A 16816-nucleotide genomic window follows, 5' to 3' on the forward strand; every position below is an offset into this window, starting at 1 on the left:
CAGGTAAAGAATTATTCCACTGCCACATACCAGAATAAGGATGTAGGTTGTTAAGCAGAACACTTTGCTGAAAGATTATTTGTCCAATGTCCCCCAAAAAAACATATTGGTATTGGGTGCCCATAATGCACAAGTTGGTTAATGTTCCCCAGGACGAACTATCATGGCGAGCATGGGTATAGTTACTGAACCAATATCTAAATACTTAGATCGGATGCCTAGGGCAGCTTTTCTACATATCCCATCCTTAATCTTGGACACAAGTGAATTGTTAGAAGTTTTGGACGAGTTCCACTGGCAGCCAGAATATCAGTTGGCCAACATCTATGTCAGGAGCCTGCACACCCGCATCCTGTTCCACGGGTGATTATGAAGCCAGTTTTGTTGCATATATGAGTGAACTACTCCAATTTGTTCTGGACTGTAATGCCTTTGAATTTAACAGGATTTGGCATAAACAAAGATCTGGCATAGCAATGGGAAGCCCGGTCGCCCTTACTTAAAGGGGTACTCCGGGGAAGTTAAGAAAAATAAAAATGCCTCAAAGCCATCACAATACCTGTTATGTGTCCCCTGTAGTTATTCATGTGATTTTGGCAGTTCTTTTGGCCCCTGATGTCTCCTAAATACTTTTTTTCCTTATCTGCAGCATAGACTACAACTCCCAGAATTCAGCTCTGTGTAATGGCTGCCAGCCAACTGCTTTCACTATCTGTGTGCAGCTCACACACATACACACACTCTCACACACACGCACGCACACACACACACCCTGGGGGAGATTTATCAAACTGTGTGAGAGAAAAAGTGGAGGGATTTTCCCACAGCAACCAGCTAACAAGCTGAGGTAAAGTGAAAGCCGAGCTGTGATTGGCTGCATATGGGGAAATCTCTCCACTTTTTCTCTCACAGAGTTTGATAAATCTGGGCCACTGTACAAGTCTTTTCTTTTATGCCGCCTCCTGCTGAATGGCAGCATATTCAAAAGAAAAACAGCAGCTATGTGCTCAGTTGTGACTAAAAATCTTCACTGCTTTTTCTCTCACAAGGTCCTCACACAGGTAGGGGAGGGGTAGCTGTACAGCCAGAGCTCTAGCCCAATCAGAAATCAGACATCGATCAGGTGGTGTTGTCTTGATGGGAGGGGCTGCTCTCACTGAGGAGACAACGTGGATCTAAAAAATGAATTTTTCTCTCACTTCCTGCATGTAAGTGATAGCTGAAAGAGGAAAACTGTTGTATATAGCTAATGAATGATATTTAAACAAATGCATAGGTTGGTGAGAGGGAAAGAGTGGGCTATGGATTTAGTTCCCCGGAGTACCTCTTTAAGCCAAGGTATTTCTAGAAAATGATAACTCATTCATTACCACCAATCCAAATGCACAGTACATCTACTAATATTTACAATATATTGAATGCATTCTAGTGGTATGGTCCGAATTTGTCGAATAAACAAAAAACAACACAGTTAGCATTCAGGCCTGACGAAGCGCTACTGCGAAACGTTGCCTGTCTACATACCCCTGTGTCTTCCATCTGTCTGCTCCCCTATATGTTGTACCTGGCTTTCTATGAAACAATAAAGAAGCTTTAATGTAGGCCAACCTGGTGAGTGCTCTACATCATTCTCTTACCTAGTACTTACCGTATATACTCGAGTATAAGCCGAGTTTTTCAGCACGATTTTTCGTGCTGAAAACACCCCCCTCGGCTTATACTCGAGTGAACTCTCCCCCCGTTCAGTGGTCTTCAACCTGCGGACCTCCAGATGTTGCAAAACTACAACTCCCAGCATGCCCGGACAGCCACCGGCTGTCCGGGCATGCTGGGAGTTGTAGTTTTGAAACATCTGGAGGTCCGCAGGTTGAAGACCACTGCGGCCTTCGTCATCATTCAGCCCCCCTTTTGTTTTGTACTAGTGACGTTGCCTTGACGACGCACAGGGACGTTGCGCATGAACGTCCCTGTGTGTCGTCGTCAAGGCAACGTCACTAATCTGGGGCCGGGCCCGTAGCATGGAGAAGAGCCCCCCCCCCCCCGGTGAAGATGGACAGCCCGGAACGACTATCCCTCCCCACCAGATGGTCCCTGCAGCATAGATGGCCCGGACCAGCTCACCCTTCCTTCCCACCCAGGGGAGGTGTGTACAAAACAAAAGGGGGGGGGGGCTGGATGATGACGAAGGCCGCAGTGGTCTTCAACCTGCGGACCTCCAGATGTTTCAAAACTACAACTACCAGCATGACCGGATGCCGATGGCTGTCCGGGCATGCTGGGAGTTGTAGTTTTGAAACATCTGGAGGTCTGCAGGTTGAAGACCACTGGATTGACAGGTGGTGATGATGAAGGGGGGGTGTGGGATGATGACAGGTGGTGATGATGAATGGGGGGTGATGACAAGCGGTGATGATGACAGGCGGTGATGATGAAGGGGGGGAAGATGAAGGGGGATGATGACGGGCGGTTATGATGAAGGGGGGGATGATGAAGGGGGAGGAGATGATGACAGGCGGTGATGATGAAGGGGGGGATGATGAAGGGGGGGATAATGACAGGGTGATGATGACGGGGGTGTTAATGACGGGGGTCTGGATGATGACAGGGGGGGATGATGTATTTCCAACCCTAGGCTTATAGTCGAGTCAATAACTTTTCCTGGGCTTTTGGGGTGAAATTAGGGGCCTCGGCTTATATTCGGGTCGGCTTATACTCGAGTATATTGCGTATGTTGTTAATAAATTTATACCTTAGCATGTTAGCACTGTGGGATCATATCAGCTTCTCGGGGCCGCAGACGTGAACTGCCAACAGCTTCTACCCAGCCAGGGTTAATCTCCAGCAGTGCCAAGTATACCTCTTTGTGGAGATTTTACAGTTAACATTCATTTAACATAGCAATTTGGGTTCTAACTTAATGCTATACATATTTTGGGTTGTTGGAAACCAATAGCAATACATTCTGTATTAGACTTCTAGAGTTTTCACCCTGAACATCATTACCATATAGCCAATAGTGATGAGCGGCAGGGGACATATTAAAATTTGCGATATTTCACGAATATATGGACGAATATAATATTCGTCCTATGTTCGCGAAATTTGCATATTCGCTATGTTTGTTCATTACGTAATGAAATTCGCTTAGAGCGCAAGAGCAATTATATCTTTCACCTAAAAGAAGGGAGGGATCAATTTCCTCTGGAAGTGTCGATATTTGCGAATATTTGCATATTCACATATACAAAATATTCAAGGTCCACACCGACTCACCCAGTAAATAATATTGGAGCCTTCTTTGGACCACAAGCTGGAAGCAGGGAGGGATGATCACTTTTTTACACAGTACACATCATTGTTGTGATGTGTACTGTGAAGAAATAAAAAAAAGACGAATATTCGGTATTACGAATATATATCGCTGTTTTCGAAATATTCGCGAAATCATGAAGTGACAATATTTATGGTAAAAATTGGCATTTCGCGCTCAACACTAATAGCCAATTCATTTGACTAAGGCGCATCAACAGTGATACATCTAAGTTTGAGGCCAAGGCTACGAAACTTATGACAGATTATTGGCCAGAAAATATTCCACATCTTTAGTTATACAAGCCCTGGGGAAAGAACGCTCCAGGGAACGATCCTCTCTGTTGTGAAAACATAAAACAAATGCATGAGCACAATGCCAAAAGGAGTTTGTGTTTACATTTGATTACAATCCGATGGAACAAGTAATTAGAAAGGCTATTAATGGAAATTGGAATATCCTGGCACAAGATGAATCCTTACAAGAAGCAGTTACGTGCAAACCCATTAGTACCTCTCATAGAAGTAAGAACATTAGAGACAGTCTGTATTAGAAATCAACAGCACTTCTGTCTAGGTACATTCATTTCTTGAAGCTTAAAGCATTTGATATTCATACGGCACTGTGTTATCATTGTACATTATTACCAGAATACATTGGGGTTGAACTCTCCCTGAATTAAAGGGATATTCCAGGAAAAAAAACTTTTTTTATATATATCAACTGGCTCCAGAAAGTTAAACAGATTTGTAAATTCTTTCTATTAAAAAATCTTAATCCTTTCAATAATTATCAGCTGCTGAAGTTGAGTTGTTGTTTGCTGTCTGGCAACAGTGCTCTCTGCTGACATCTCTGCTTGTCTCGGAAACTGTACAGAGTAGAAGAAGTTTGCTATGGGGATTTTCTTCTTAACTGGGTGGTTCCCGAGACAGGTGTCATCAGAGAGCACTTAGACAGAAAAGAAAAACTCAACTTCAGCAGCTCATAAGTACTGAAAGGATTAAAAAATTTTAATAGAAGCAATTGACAAATCTGTTTAACTTTCTGGAGCCAGTTGATATATAAAAAAAGTTGTTTTTTTTCCTGGATAACCCCTTTAACTAAAACCATCTAATCAGATAGGGTGTCAATTCATGTAGACATTTTCTAAGTTTCTCAACCTTTATCAGCTGGGTCTGGTGAGTATATGAATATCAGAATGAAGAGAAAAAAGTAGTAGAATTCCAAGGTCCTAGTTTGTGTAGAGACGTCTGTGCTGTAACAAGGGCTTTCAAGTGTTATATTTGAAATTATAGAGGTGTTGGGGAATTGCCTAAAAGATCTCTTTCATACAGTAAAAGTTGTGATCTCTACAGATAAAGTGGGAGAAGCTTCAGCTGCCAGATTCATGAGTCCATGTGCAGCACAGAGGTTCCTGGGTTCAAAAACTCCGGGAAGTGGAGGCGGCAAGTCTGAGAATTACTATAATTTTCTTCTTCTCAGCATCAAGTAGATCTTCGCTTTCTAATTTGAGCTAAAAAATAATATTGTGTTTGTCTGAATATACAAAGTAACACCCAGAATTTACTTCATTCTCATAGGCATTACAAAGGTTCTTCGGGACTTTAAATAGGCACTGTCAGAATCAAAAACTTTTTATATGTTGTACATCTTGGCAAAACATTAAAGGGGTACTCCGCCCCTAGACATCTTATTCCCTATCCAAAGGATAGGGGATAAGATGTCAGATCGCTGTGGTGCCGCTACTGGGGAGCCCCGGGATCCCCGCTGCGGCACCCCGCTATCATTAGTGCACAGAGCGAGTTCGCTCTGCACGTAATGACGCACAATACAGGGGCCGGAGCATCGTTACGTCACGGCTCCGCCCCTTTCAATACAAATCTATGGGAGGGGGCGTGGTGGTCGTCACGCCCCCTGCCATAGACTTGCATTAAGGGGACGGGCCGTGATGTCACGAGGGGTGGAGCCATGACATCACGCGGCTCCGTCCCCTGTATCGCCCGTCATTACGCACAGAGCGAACTCGCTCTGTGCTGTAATGATAGCGCGGTGCCTCAGCGGCGATCCCGGGGCTCCCCAGCAGCGGCACCACGGCGATCTGACATCTTATCCCCTATGCTTTGGGAAGGATAGGGGATAAGATGTCTGATCGCGGGAGTCCCGCCGCTGGGGACCCCCACAATCTAGCATGCAGCACCCACCTGTGAGTACTGCAGGAAACACTGGAGGCTCCAAGTCTTATCCCTCCTGACCACGGGGATGGCCGTCACACCCCCTCCCATAGACTTGCATTGAGGGGGCGGGGCGTGATGTCATATGGGGAAACAGATAATAATTGGGTGGTTGCCCAAGGTAACCCTATGTATTTTTGGTAAAGTTTTGTGCCAGATTCAGTTCACAAGTTTGCAGTACCCATAATGCCACTAGGTTCTCCCTTTCTCAGTTTAAATAACTATAAAAAATAGCTCTTTTGTATATTACACTGGGAAGTAATCAACAGGCAATGTATACAATGTATAGAAAAGTCTTATGTACTGTACAAACCTGCCTTCAAGACCAAGAATGAATTCACAAAATAATATAATAAAACAGTAACTTAGTATGGCATATAATTGTTATATTATTTATTATTATTATTATCAATAATAATGGGGGAGATTTATCAAAACCTGTGCAGAGGAAGAGTGGTGCAGTTGCCCATAGCAACCAATCAGATTGCTTCTTTCATTTTCCACAGGCCTCTAAAGAGGCCTGTGGAAAATGAAAGAAGCAATCTGATTGGTTGCTATGGGCAACTGCACCACTCTTCCTCTGCACAGGTTTTGATAAATCTCCCCCAATATGTTTATATATTGTTTATATATTTAGCTGTTTATTTATGTATTTTAAAGTTTCTTAATTTATCTAAAAAATCCCCCTTATCAATAGCATAGCTGTAACTTCCTTAATTAAACCCCTATGAACATTTAGGGCAGAATTTTTTGGAGAAAAAGAATAAATAAAGAAGTTTAAAGTCCTAACATGGACAGTTCCTAAAAATAAAACTGCAGCTATAAGTGCCTCTTCTCTACATCCATGTCACCGCACTGCCTTAAACACAGCTGACTAATTTCAGGTTTTGTGACCTACAATGTTGTGAATAATACTCTCTTGGTCTGTGGCCTTCCTCTGGGAGGGAAGAGGTTAATACTTGAATTATCCGGTGAGGATGCTATCTTAATTCTGACCGGAATTTTCTTACACTTTTTTTTCTCAGAAAGCAGATTCCGAGTATCCAAGCAACTGGTCTGTCTCAGCTGCCTTGGCTTCTGTAAGGTACAAACTTCACTATAAACACATTTATATCTATATCTCTGGATAATGTCACAAATGCCAATATGGCCGACATGGGAGAGAGATTTGTAGACTTTCCAAGTGCCCCAAATGATGATTTATGGAGTTATTCCGAGCTTCTATTACTGAGTTATTAGTCATATCTACGGTGAGATTCATTCTGCAAAACGTATCAATGCTCTTGGTATGATTCTCAGCAGACAGTATCACACATCATGGGCTTAGATACAGCAGCTCAGCAGACAGTATCACACATTATGGGCTTAGATACAGCAGGTCAGCAGACAGTATCACACATCATGGGCTTAGATACAGCAGCTCAGCAGACAGGATCACACATCATGGGCTTAGATACAGCAGCTCAGCAGACAGGATCACACATCATGGGCTTAGATACAGCAGCTCAGCAGACAGTATCACACATCATAGGCTTAGATACAGCAATTAAGCAGACAGTATCACACATCATGGGCTTAGATACAGCAGCTCAGCAGACAGTATCACACATCATGGGCTTAGATACAGCAGGTCAGCAGACAGTATCACACATCATGGGCTTAGATACAGCAGCTCAGCAGACAGTATCACGCATCATGGGCTTAGATACAGCAGGTCAGCAGACAGTATCACACATCATGGGCTTAGATACAGCAGCTCAGCAGACAGGATCACACATCATGGGCTTAGATACAGCAGCTCAGCAGACAGTATCACACATCATGGGCTTAGATACAGCAGCTCAGCAGACAGTATCACACATCATGGGCTTATATACAGCAGCTCAGCAGACAGTATCACACATCATAGGCTTAGATACAGCAGCTCAGCAGACAGTATCACACATCATAGGCTTAGATACAGCAATTAAGCAGACAGTATCACACATCATGGGCTTAGATACAGCAGCTCAGCAGACAGTATCACACAATAGGATTAGATACAGCAGCTCAGCAGACAATCTCACACATGATAGTATTAGATACAGCAATTTAGCAGACAGTATCACATGATAGGTTTAGATACTGCAGCTCAACAGATAATATCGCACATGGCAGGATTACATACAGCAACTCAAACAGTATTACACCTGGAAGCCTTAGATACAGCAGCTCAGCAGACAGTATCACACATAGTAGGATTAGATACAGCAATTTAGCAGACAGTATCACACGTGATAGGATTAGATACAGAAGTTTATCAGACAGTCTCACACATGATAGGATTAGATACAGCAGCTCAGCAGACAGTATCACACATGATAGGATTAGAAACAGCAGCTCATTAGACAGTATCACACAATAGGATTAGATACAACAGATCAGCAGACAATATCACACATGGTAGTATTAGATACAGCAGTTCAGCAGACAGTATCACATGATAGGTTTAGATACTGCAGCTGAACAGACAATATCGTACATGACAGGACTAGATAAAGCAACTCATCAAAAAGTTTTACACCTGGAAGCCTTAGATACAGCAGCTCAACCGACAGTATCACACATAGTAGTATTAGATATAGCAATTTAGCAGACAGTATCACACATGATAGGATTAGATACAGAAGTTTATCAGACAGTCTCACACATGATAGGTTTAGATACAGCAGCTCAGCTCACGGTATTACACAATAGGATTAGATACAGCAGCTCAGCAGACAGTATCGCACATGATGGCATTAGATACAGCAGCTCAGCAGACAGTATCGCACATGATAGCATTAGATACAGCAGCTCAGCAGACAGTATCACACATGATGGCATTAGATACAGCAGCTCAGCAGACAGTATCACACATGATGGCATTAGATACAGCAGCTCAGCAGAGAGTATCGCAAATGATGGCATTAGATACAGCAGCTCAGCAGACAGTATCGCACATGATAGCATTAGATACAGCAGCTCAGCAGACAGTATCACACATGATGGCATTAGATACAGCAGCTCAGCAGACAGTATCACACATGATGGCTTTAGATACAGCAGCTCAGCAGAGAGTATCGCAAATGATGGCATTAGATACAGCAGCTCAGCAGACAGTATCACACATGATGGCATTAGATACAGCAGCTCAGCAGACAGTATTGCACATGATAGACAGAAACCAAATAACCCTAACCTAAAGCATAACTAACATCATAACCTACAGTATATGCATAAATGCAAGAAAAACTCCATTGGCGGATGATTCTCATCTTGGCTGTCGTCATCCCCAATTGGCCATTAAAGAATGGTCTGCTCATCATTGTTAGCGCCATCTTGTGGTCAGAGAGTTTGCCACTTCTGGTGCCCATGAAGTGAACCCAGCCTGGGCTGGCAGCTGCTGGAATTTGCTTGTGTGCATCGTGGCCCTATTGGGGTCTATATGAAATATTTATATGAAGAAATCCTTAGCTGATGATGAAGTGTGACGTCTACATGTAACAAGTAGTATCCCATATGCACAATCCATCTCATCTGTAGGTGACGCGTTTTAGGCAGACATGAATGAATCAAACTGCCGAATGGTGCCAGTTTGCTAAAGCTATTTATGGAATCCAGGGGGCAAATCCCGCTATTTAATTTACAGAATCCAAACTTCAGCAGAATCGGTATGTACTAATGGCGGTGAGAATTGTGGGGCGTCCGGGAGAGCTTGAAACGTGTGGATCGATTACCTCGGTCTCTAATGGCAGCCATACAATGAATTATACCATAAAGTGTCACAGCATCCCCGCATATTAAACCTGACAGCCAAAGTCATATGCACCAATATGATTAACCCTTTGTGTGCATTAAACTGTACCTTTAATTCACTTAGGTTTCTTTCTGTTGAGCGCCATTTGATTAATCTATAGTTTGTCAGCGTCCTCAAGGGGCCGCCATTAATCTAGCAAAGCAATATCCCCTCCGCCTAGGGAAATATACATCCCTTTAAATCTTTAATCAATGTTAAAACATCTGGCAGCCGATGCATTATATATAGCCGGATGATTTGTTATCATGCGTGTTTTGCCATCACAAAGAAAAACACAAATAAAAATTAAATTATATAAAAAAAAACTGTAAACCATTTTTTTTTCTTTGCTTTTTTTTATTTTTAAATGGGAATGTGACTTTATTAATGGTCAACAAACACAATCCACAATAGAGCCCGTGGGATCCTCCCCTCCCCCGACTAGCCAGCGAATTGAGGGTTTTACTAATTGAACCTGCTGCCGATTCCGTCTCCACTTTAATAGATGAGGCGCGAGGTGAAGCGTGACTCAATCTGTGAGCGCTCGCGGTAGAAGTCTCTCCCTTGTATAAATTAGAAAACTAAATGAGGGTTTATTGCATAATATGCTTAATAGGGGAATATGTAAATGAGATTGTTCACCTGTTGTATCAAAGAGTCTTAAAGGGCAAGTAACACATAAGCCAATCATATACACCCAACACACGCTCCATACACAGTATATGCTACTGTCTAACCATAGTGAGAGTCCATAGAGGTGAACATAGACAGCAGAGAGCCACTATGCAAGAATAGTAAATTAACCCCTTCCTCTCTAAGAGCTCCTCATAGAGCATCACCCTAATGTCTCTAAAAATCCATTTATAAGTAGTGATGAGCGGCATAGGCCATATTCGAATTTACAATATTTCACGAATATATGGACGAATATTCATCATATATTTGGGAAATTCGCATATTCGTTATATTCACATATTTATGCGCACATGCGAAAATATATTTGCGCATATTCGCGAATATTGATCCCTCCCTTCTTTAATGGTATAGGGAACTAATGGGCTAGTGCAGTGGTCTCCAACCTGCGGACCTCCAGATGTTGCAAAACTACAACTCCCAGGATATCCTTCCTCAAATACCGACCTCCTATCCCATCCTCATATCTCGACCTCATATCCTGACCTCATATCCTGACCTCATATCCCGTCCTCACAGATCGTCCTCATATCCTGTCCTCATATCCCGTCCTCATATCCCGACCTCATATCCTGTCCTCATAGCCCAACCCCATATCCCGTCCCCATATCCCTCCCCATATCCCGTCCCCATATCCCACCCCCATATCTCGACCTCATATCCCATACTCATATCCCGTCCTCATAACCCGTCCTCATATCCCGTCCTCCTATCACATCCTCCTATCTCGACCTCATATCCCATCCTCATATCACGTCCTCATATCTCGACCTCATATCCCAACCTCATATCCTGTCCTCATATCCCGACCTCATATCCGATCCTCATATCCTGTCCTCATATCCCGACCTCATATCCCATCCTTATATTCCGACCTCATATCCCCACCTCATATCCCGACCTCATATCCCATCCTCATATCCAGTCCTCATATCCCCACCTCATATCCCCACCTCATATCCCCACCTCATATCCCCACCTCATATCCCCACCTCATATCCCGCTTGGCTTTGTGGGACTGGGTGTGATTTGCAAGCCAGACTGATGCACAAAAAGGGTATATAATAAAAAGGGGTGGGGCTAAAACAGTGGGCATGACTTTGTGAGATGGGGTGTGGCTTGCAAGCCGGATTGACACATTCACCAGGAGATGCAGGGCGGAGCATTGCTTCTAAAAGGCATCTAGGTAGGCTAAAAGGGTGTTTAAAGAAATGTAAACCCCCTCCCTCTTCTAAAAAAAAAAATCTAATTGAATTCGAATTAACCCCTCTTTCCAATGTTGAAAAAAAAAAAAAGGTAAAAGAAACACATTTGGTATTGCTGCATGCACAATTGTCCCAACTATTAAACTATCATATTTCTGATCCCATACAGTCAATGGTATATATTCGAAAACATTCCAAAAGAAAAAAATAGCTGGTCACATCCCTGGAATAATTCAATAAAGTGATGAAAAAGTCAAAAGAATGCAAAAGTTGTACTGGTAACAAATTCAGTGCATGATGCCTGTGTGTGTATGTGTGTAGCAGAAAAAGACTGGAGTCACCCCTGGTGGTGGTACATAACACTTTACATTGCCTTAGATCTTGGCAACCCACGCTACACCACTGCTACCACTATACAGATGGCAGGTTACATGCTGTTCTATATATACTAATTGCTGTCTTTTTCTATATACAGAAGCTTTTATATATGGAAACTCTCCAATCCATCCAGCAGAGGAGCATTTCCATTTTAGGTCTGGTGTCTAGTTCTATATTAGTGCAGACTGTTTTTAGGACTTGTATGCGTCTTAGGCTGCTTTCACACTTTAAAATGTATCCGTTTTAAAGAACCGTTCAATGTTCCGTTATAAAAACCCTGAAAATCGGCCGTTAAACTGCTATTACAAAATCCCATATGGCCGTTAGAAAATCCCATTATAGTCTATGAGATTTTTCTATTATCCTTTTTAACCCGTTATAGCCCGATATTAATAACGGACGTTATTTTGTGACGGGAGAATGAAGGGAAGAAATAGTGCATGCCCTATTTCTCCCATTACTATCTTCCGTCACAAAATAACGTCCATTATTAATAACGGGCTATAACGGGTTAAAAAGGATAATAGAAAAATCTCATAGACTATAATGGGATTTTCTAACAGCAATATGGGATTGTAACAGCCGTTTAACGGACGATTTTCAGGATTTTTATAACGGAACATTGAACGGATCTTTAAAACTGATAAATTTTATAGTGTGAAAGGCTTTAAAGACAAGAACATTATTGTCTGGGATCTCCAGCTGTCCTCACGCGTGCTGAACTGCAGGCAGCCGGACTTAGGGTTGAGTTGGGGTCATTGGCTGAGAGACAGGGGTAAAGATTTTTGGGAGGTTACTGACTATGAATCACTCTGCAGAACTAAATCTGGATACCCTTTTTGGTGACCCCCTACAATCCCACCCATGCAGTCAACACTTGGGACACATGCCCTGACTGTTCGCCTAGCTATGTGTGTTGTATTAACATCAATAGTCATTTGATCAACAATAATAGATACGTTTTTTAGTTTTATAGATAGCTCCTATGGTCAGGACTCTTACTCATCACCACATCTTATATCTTCTTATTCCTTATAGACTGTAAGCCCCTATGGTCAGGACTCTTACTCATCACCACATCTTATATCTCCTTATTCCTTATAGACTGTAAGCTCCTATGGTCAGGACTCTTACTCATCACCACATCTTATATCTTCTTATTCCTTATAGTCTGTAAGCCCCTATGGTCAGGACTCTTACTCATCACCACATCTTATATCTCCTTATTCCTTATAGACTGTAAGCTCCTATGGTCAGGACTCTTATTCATCACCACATCTTATATCTTCTTATTCCTTATAGACTGTAAGCTTCTATGGTCAGGACTCTTACTCATCACTACATCTTGTATATCCTTCTTATTCCTTATAGACTGTAAGCTCCTATGGTCAGGACTCTTACTCATCACCACATCTTATATCTTCTTATTCCTTATAGACTGTAAGCTCCTATGGTCAGGACTCTTACTCATCACTAGTGTTGAGCGGCATAGGCCATATTCGAATTCGCGAATATATAGACGAATATTCGCCATATTCGCGAATATTCGCATATTCGTAATACTCTCGTTTTATTTTCGCATATGCGAATATTCGCGTGTGCGAAAATTGACATATGCGAAAATTCGCATATACAAAAATTAGCATAGGCCACAATTCGCATATGCGAAAATTAGCATATGCAAATTTTCGCATATGTGAAAATTCGCACACCGGTCTCACACAGTAGTATTAGAGCCTTCTTACACCACATAAGCTGGAAGCAGAGAGGGATGATCACTGTGATGTGTACTGTGAAAAAAATAAAGAAAAATAAGAAAAAACAAATATTCGTAATTACGAATATATAGAGCTATATTCGCGAATATTCACGAATTCGCGAATATGCGATATTCGCGAATAAAATTTGAATTGCGAATATTCACGAGCAACACTACTCATCACCACATCTTGTATCTCCTTATTCCTTATAGACTGTAAGCTCCTATGGTCAGGACTCTTACTCATCACCACATCTTATATCTCCTTCTTATTCCTTATAGACTGTAAGCTTCTATGGTCAGGACTCTTACTCATCACCACATCTTGTATTTCCTTATTCCTTATAGACTGTAAGCTCCTATGGTCAGGACTCTTACTCATCACCACATCTTATATCTTCATATTCCTTATAGACTGTAAGTTCCTATGGTCAGGACTCTTACTCATCACCACATCTTATATCTTCTTATACCTTATAGACTGTAAGCTCCTATAGTCAGGACTCTTACTCATCACCACATCTTGTATCTTCTTATTCCTTATAGACTGTAAGCTCCTATGGTCAGGACTCTTACTCATCACCACATCTTGTATCTCCTTATTCCTTATAGACTGTAAGCTCCTATGGTCAGGACTCTTACTCATCACCACATCTTATATCTCCTTCTTATTCCTTATAGACTGTAAGCTCCTATGGTCAGGACTATTACTCATCACCACATCTTGTATCTCCTTATTCCTTATAGACTGTAAGCTCCTATGGTCAGGACTCTTACTCATCACCACATCTTATATCTCCTTATTCCATATAGACTGTAAGCTCCTATGGTCAGGACTCATACTCATCACCACATCTTGTATCTCCTTATTCCTTATAGACTGTAAGCTCCTATGGTCAGGACTCTTACTCATCACCACATCTTATATCTCCTTATAGACTGTAAGCTCCTATGGTCAGGACTCTTACTCATCACCACATCTTATATCTCTTCCTTATAGACTGTAAGCTCCTATGGTCAGAACTCTTACTCATGACCACATCTTATATCTCCTTCTTATTCCTTATAGACTGTAAGCTCCTATGGTCAGGACTATTACTCATCACCACATCTTATATCTCCTTCTTATTCCTTATAGACTGTAAGCTCCTATGGTCAGGACTCTTACTCATCACCACATCTTGTATCTCCTTATTCCTTATAGACTGTAAGCTCCTATGGTCAGGACTCTTACTCATCACCACATCTTATATCTCTTCCTTATAGACTGTAAGCTCCTATGGTCAGGACTCTTAATCATCACCACATCTTATATCTCCTTCTTATTCCTTATAGACTGTAAGCTCCTATGGTCAGGACTCTTACTCATCACCACATCTTATATCTCCTTCTTATTCCTTATAGACTGTAAGCTCCTATGGTCAGGACTCTTACTCATCACCACATCTTGCATCTCTTTATTCCTTATAGACTGTAAGCTCCTATGGTCAGGACTCTTACTCATCACCACATCTTGTATCTCCTTCTTATTCCTTATAGACTGTAAGCTCCTATGGTGAGGACTCTTACTCATCACCACATCTTGTATCTTCTTATTCCTTATAGACTGCAAGCTCCTATGGTCAGGACTCTTATCATCACATCTTGTATCTTCTTATTCCTTATAGACTGTAAGCTCCTATGGTCAGGCCCTGTTACACGGGCCGATTATCAGGTATTATCAGCACACCTGATCTCACCTTGCGGCTAAGTGGTACTGCAAACCATTACTGCATAAATTTTTCGCTGCAAATGACAAAATTTGCGGTAAAATTTATGCAAATCTCAGTAAAATATGCATTTTTGACGTAAAATGACTATGTTTTCAGTCATATGCAGTAAAACATGGCAAAACCACATGTGCTTATTAGTTGCAGTACCACTAATTAGCTGCAATGTCTGAACACAGCCTGAAAGCTCAGTAAACAAGCCCCGATCAGCGAGATCTGCTTACTGCTGGAAGTCAGCCAATCTAATCGGGCCCTTACTAATCCTCCAGCGGACTGAGCACAATGTAACTTTTGTCTTGATATCACACATTTGACTGACTTTGGACTCCTTGTATTGAGCCCTGCCTTTCTTTTTACGTTACCTCGAGAACTTTAGTTCACTTTGACAGAATAAGTGAATTGCTGACTTCTTGGTTACTTTGCACCATTTGTTTTGCTTTGCAGCGTTGCAGTATTCTTAGTTCTGTCAGCAGAGGAACTACAAGGCCGACATTTACTCTGACATTTGTTTGTTAAATGCTGATTTGTCTGTGAAGAAGGAAAAAAAACAGAGGAGGTTTATTCTGTGTAAGTTTGCTTTTATGCTGAAATATCAAAGCATCTATTAAAGGGGAAGGTATCATGAAATGAGGGAATCTATGTATGGACTTAAATGAATTTATTTACATGGTCATCTTAAAACTACACTGTAAGGTCATATAGGTTTAAAATCATTATCAAACATTACTAATCCTGTACTGATCCTGAGTTACATCCTGTAGATCTTTTATTTAAAAATATAAAACATCACAATAATAAACAACAACAAAATAACAATAAAACAAACAACATATACCTATACAATATATACAAAAATCTGTCCATAAATGTTCATCAAAGTCTTTTCTGGTCCAGCCTCATTCTCACCAAACACACCTCTATAATAACAATCCCTGCAAGCCCTATATTACTGTATACCTATAGCACAAAACAAAAAGATTAATTTGTCAGCATCAGCCCACCACCAGGGAGGGAGACAACAGACTAAGGCACTTTAAAGGCAGAGCCCCTCCACAGACGAGAAGCCAAACCGTAGCTTTACTGATGGTAGACAGATGGCACAGTCTATACAGTACAGCCAATATCCCAAGGAGATGACCAGTGGCACTGGGGGACCTCACAGGCTTGCTGGGACTTGCAGTAGTTAGACAGACTTTGGTGCAGGCCACGGTGACTAAACAGTAAACTTGACTTGACTGACTTGATGACTTACAATTAGATGACTTTGGCTTACTTGCAATTGCCAGGTGGCTGCAGACTTTAGGCTAGTGGTCTCCAATGCTCCGGACATACACACTGAGAAAACATGACTGCACTGGACCTCAGGAACTAAGAGAGAGATTGCAGCCCCTCCCCTGGATATATAGGAGCACATAGGTAATTTGGGGGGGTCACCTGGTCACTAGTGCCTCCTGGGTAACAATCACATGGTATAACAATTAAAGAAACAGTAAATTATTAATATCAGAACTTATATACACAGGTGATAATACATAAAGGGGGCCCTGGGGACATGGAGAGACTCTGCCTGACAGGGCAGGAGACGTAGGGGGAAACACCATCCCGTATTGGGCCACCTCAAACTCCCCCACTTTAATTAAGTCGTCCTCGACGC

General features: G+C 41.9%; 1 protein-coding gene and 1 long non-coding RNA gene across 5 annotated transcripts in view; one reads left to right on the forward strand and one right to left on the reverse strand.

Annotated features, from left to right (window-relative positions):
• Positions 1-11776, forward strand: part of LOC130296253 (uncharacterized) — a 39307-nt gene extending 27531 nt beyond the window's left edge. The window contains exons 1-4 of one of the 2 annotated variants that reach the window (XR_008849169.1): positions 951-1208; positions 6567-6625; positions 9106-9233; positions 11732-11776. This is a non-coding gene — a long non-coding RNA (uncharacterized LOC130296253). Of the gene's footprint in view, positions 1-950; positions 1209-6566; positions 6626-9105; positions 9234-11731 lie in introns of those variants that run through there. The other variant, XR_008849168.1, reaches the window with a different exon arrangement.
• DOK5 (docking protein 5) overlaps positions 1-16816 on the reverse strand; it is a 137722-nt gene that overhangs the window by 85975 nt on the left and 34931 nt on the right. The window lies entirely within an intron of this gene.

Source organism: Hyla sarda, chromosome 12 (genome assembly GCF_029499605.1).
Source record: "Hyla sarda isolate aHylSar1 chromosome 12, aHylSar1.hap1, whole genome shotgun sequence".
NCBI classification, from domain to species: Eukaryota; Metazoa; Chordata; class Amphibia; order Anura; family Hylidae; genus Hyla; species Hyla sarda.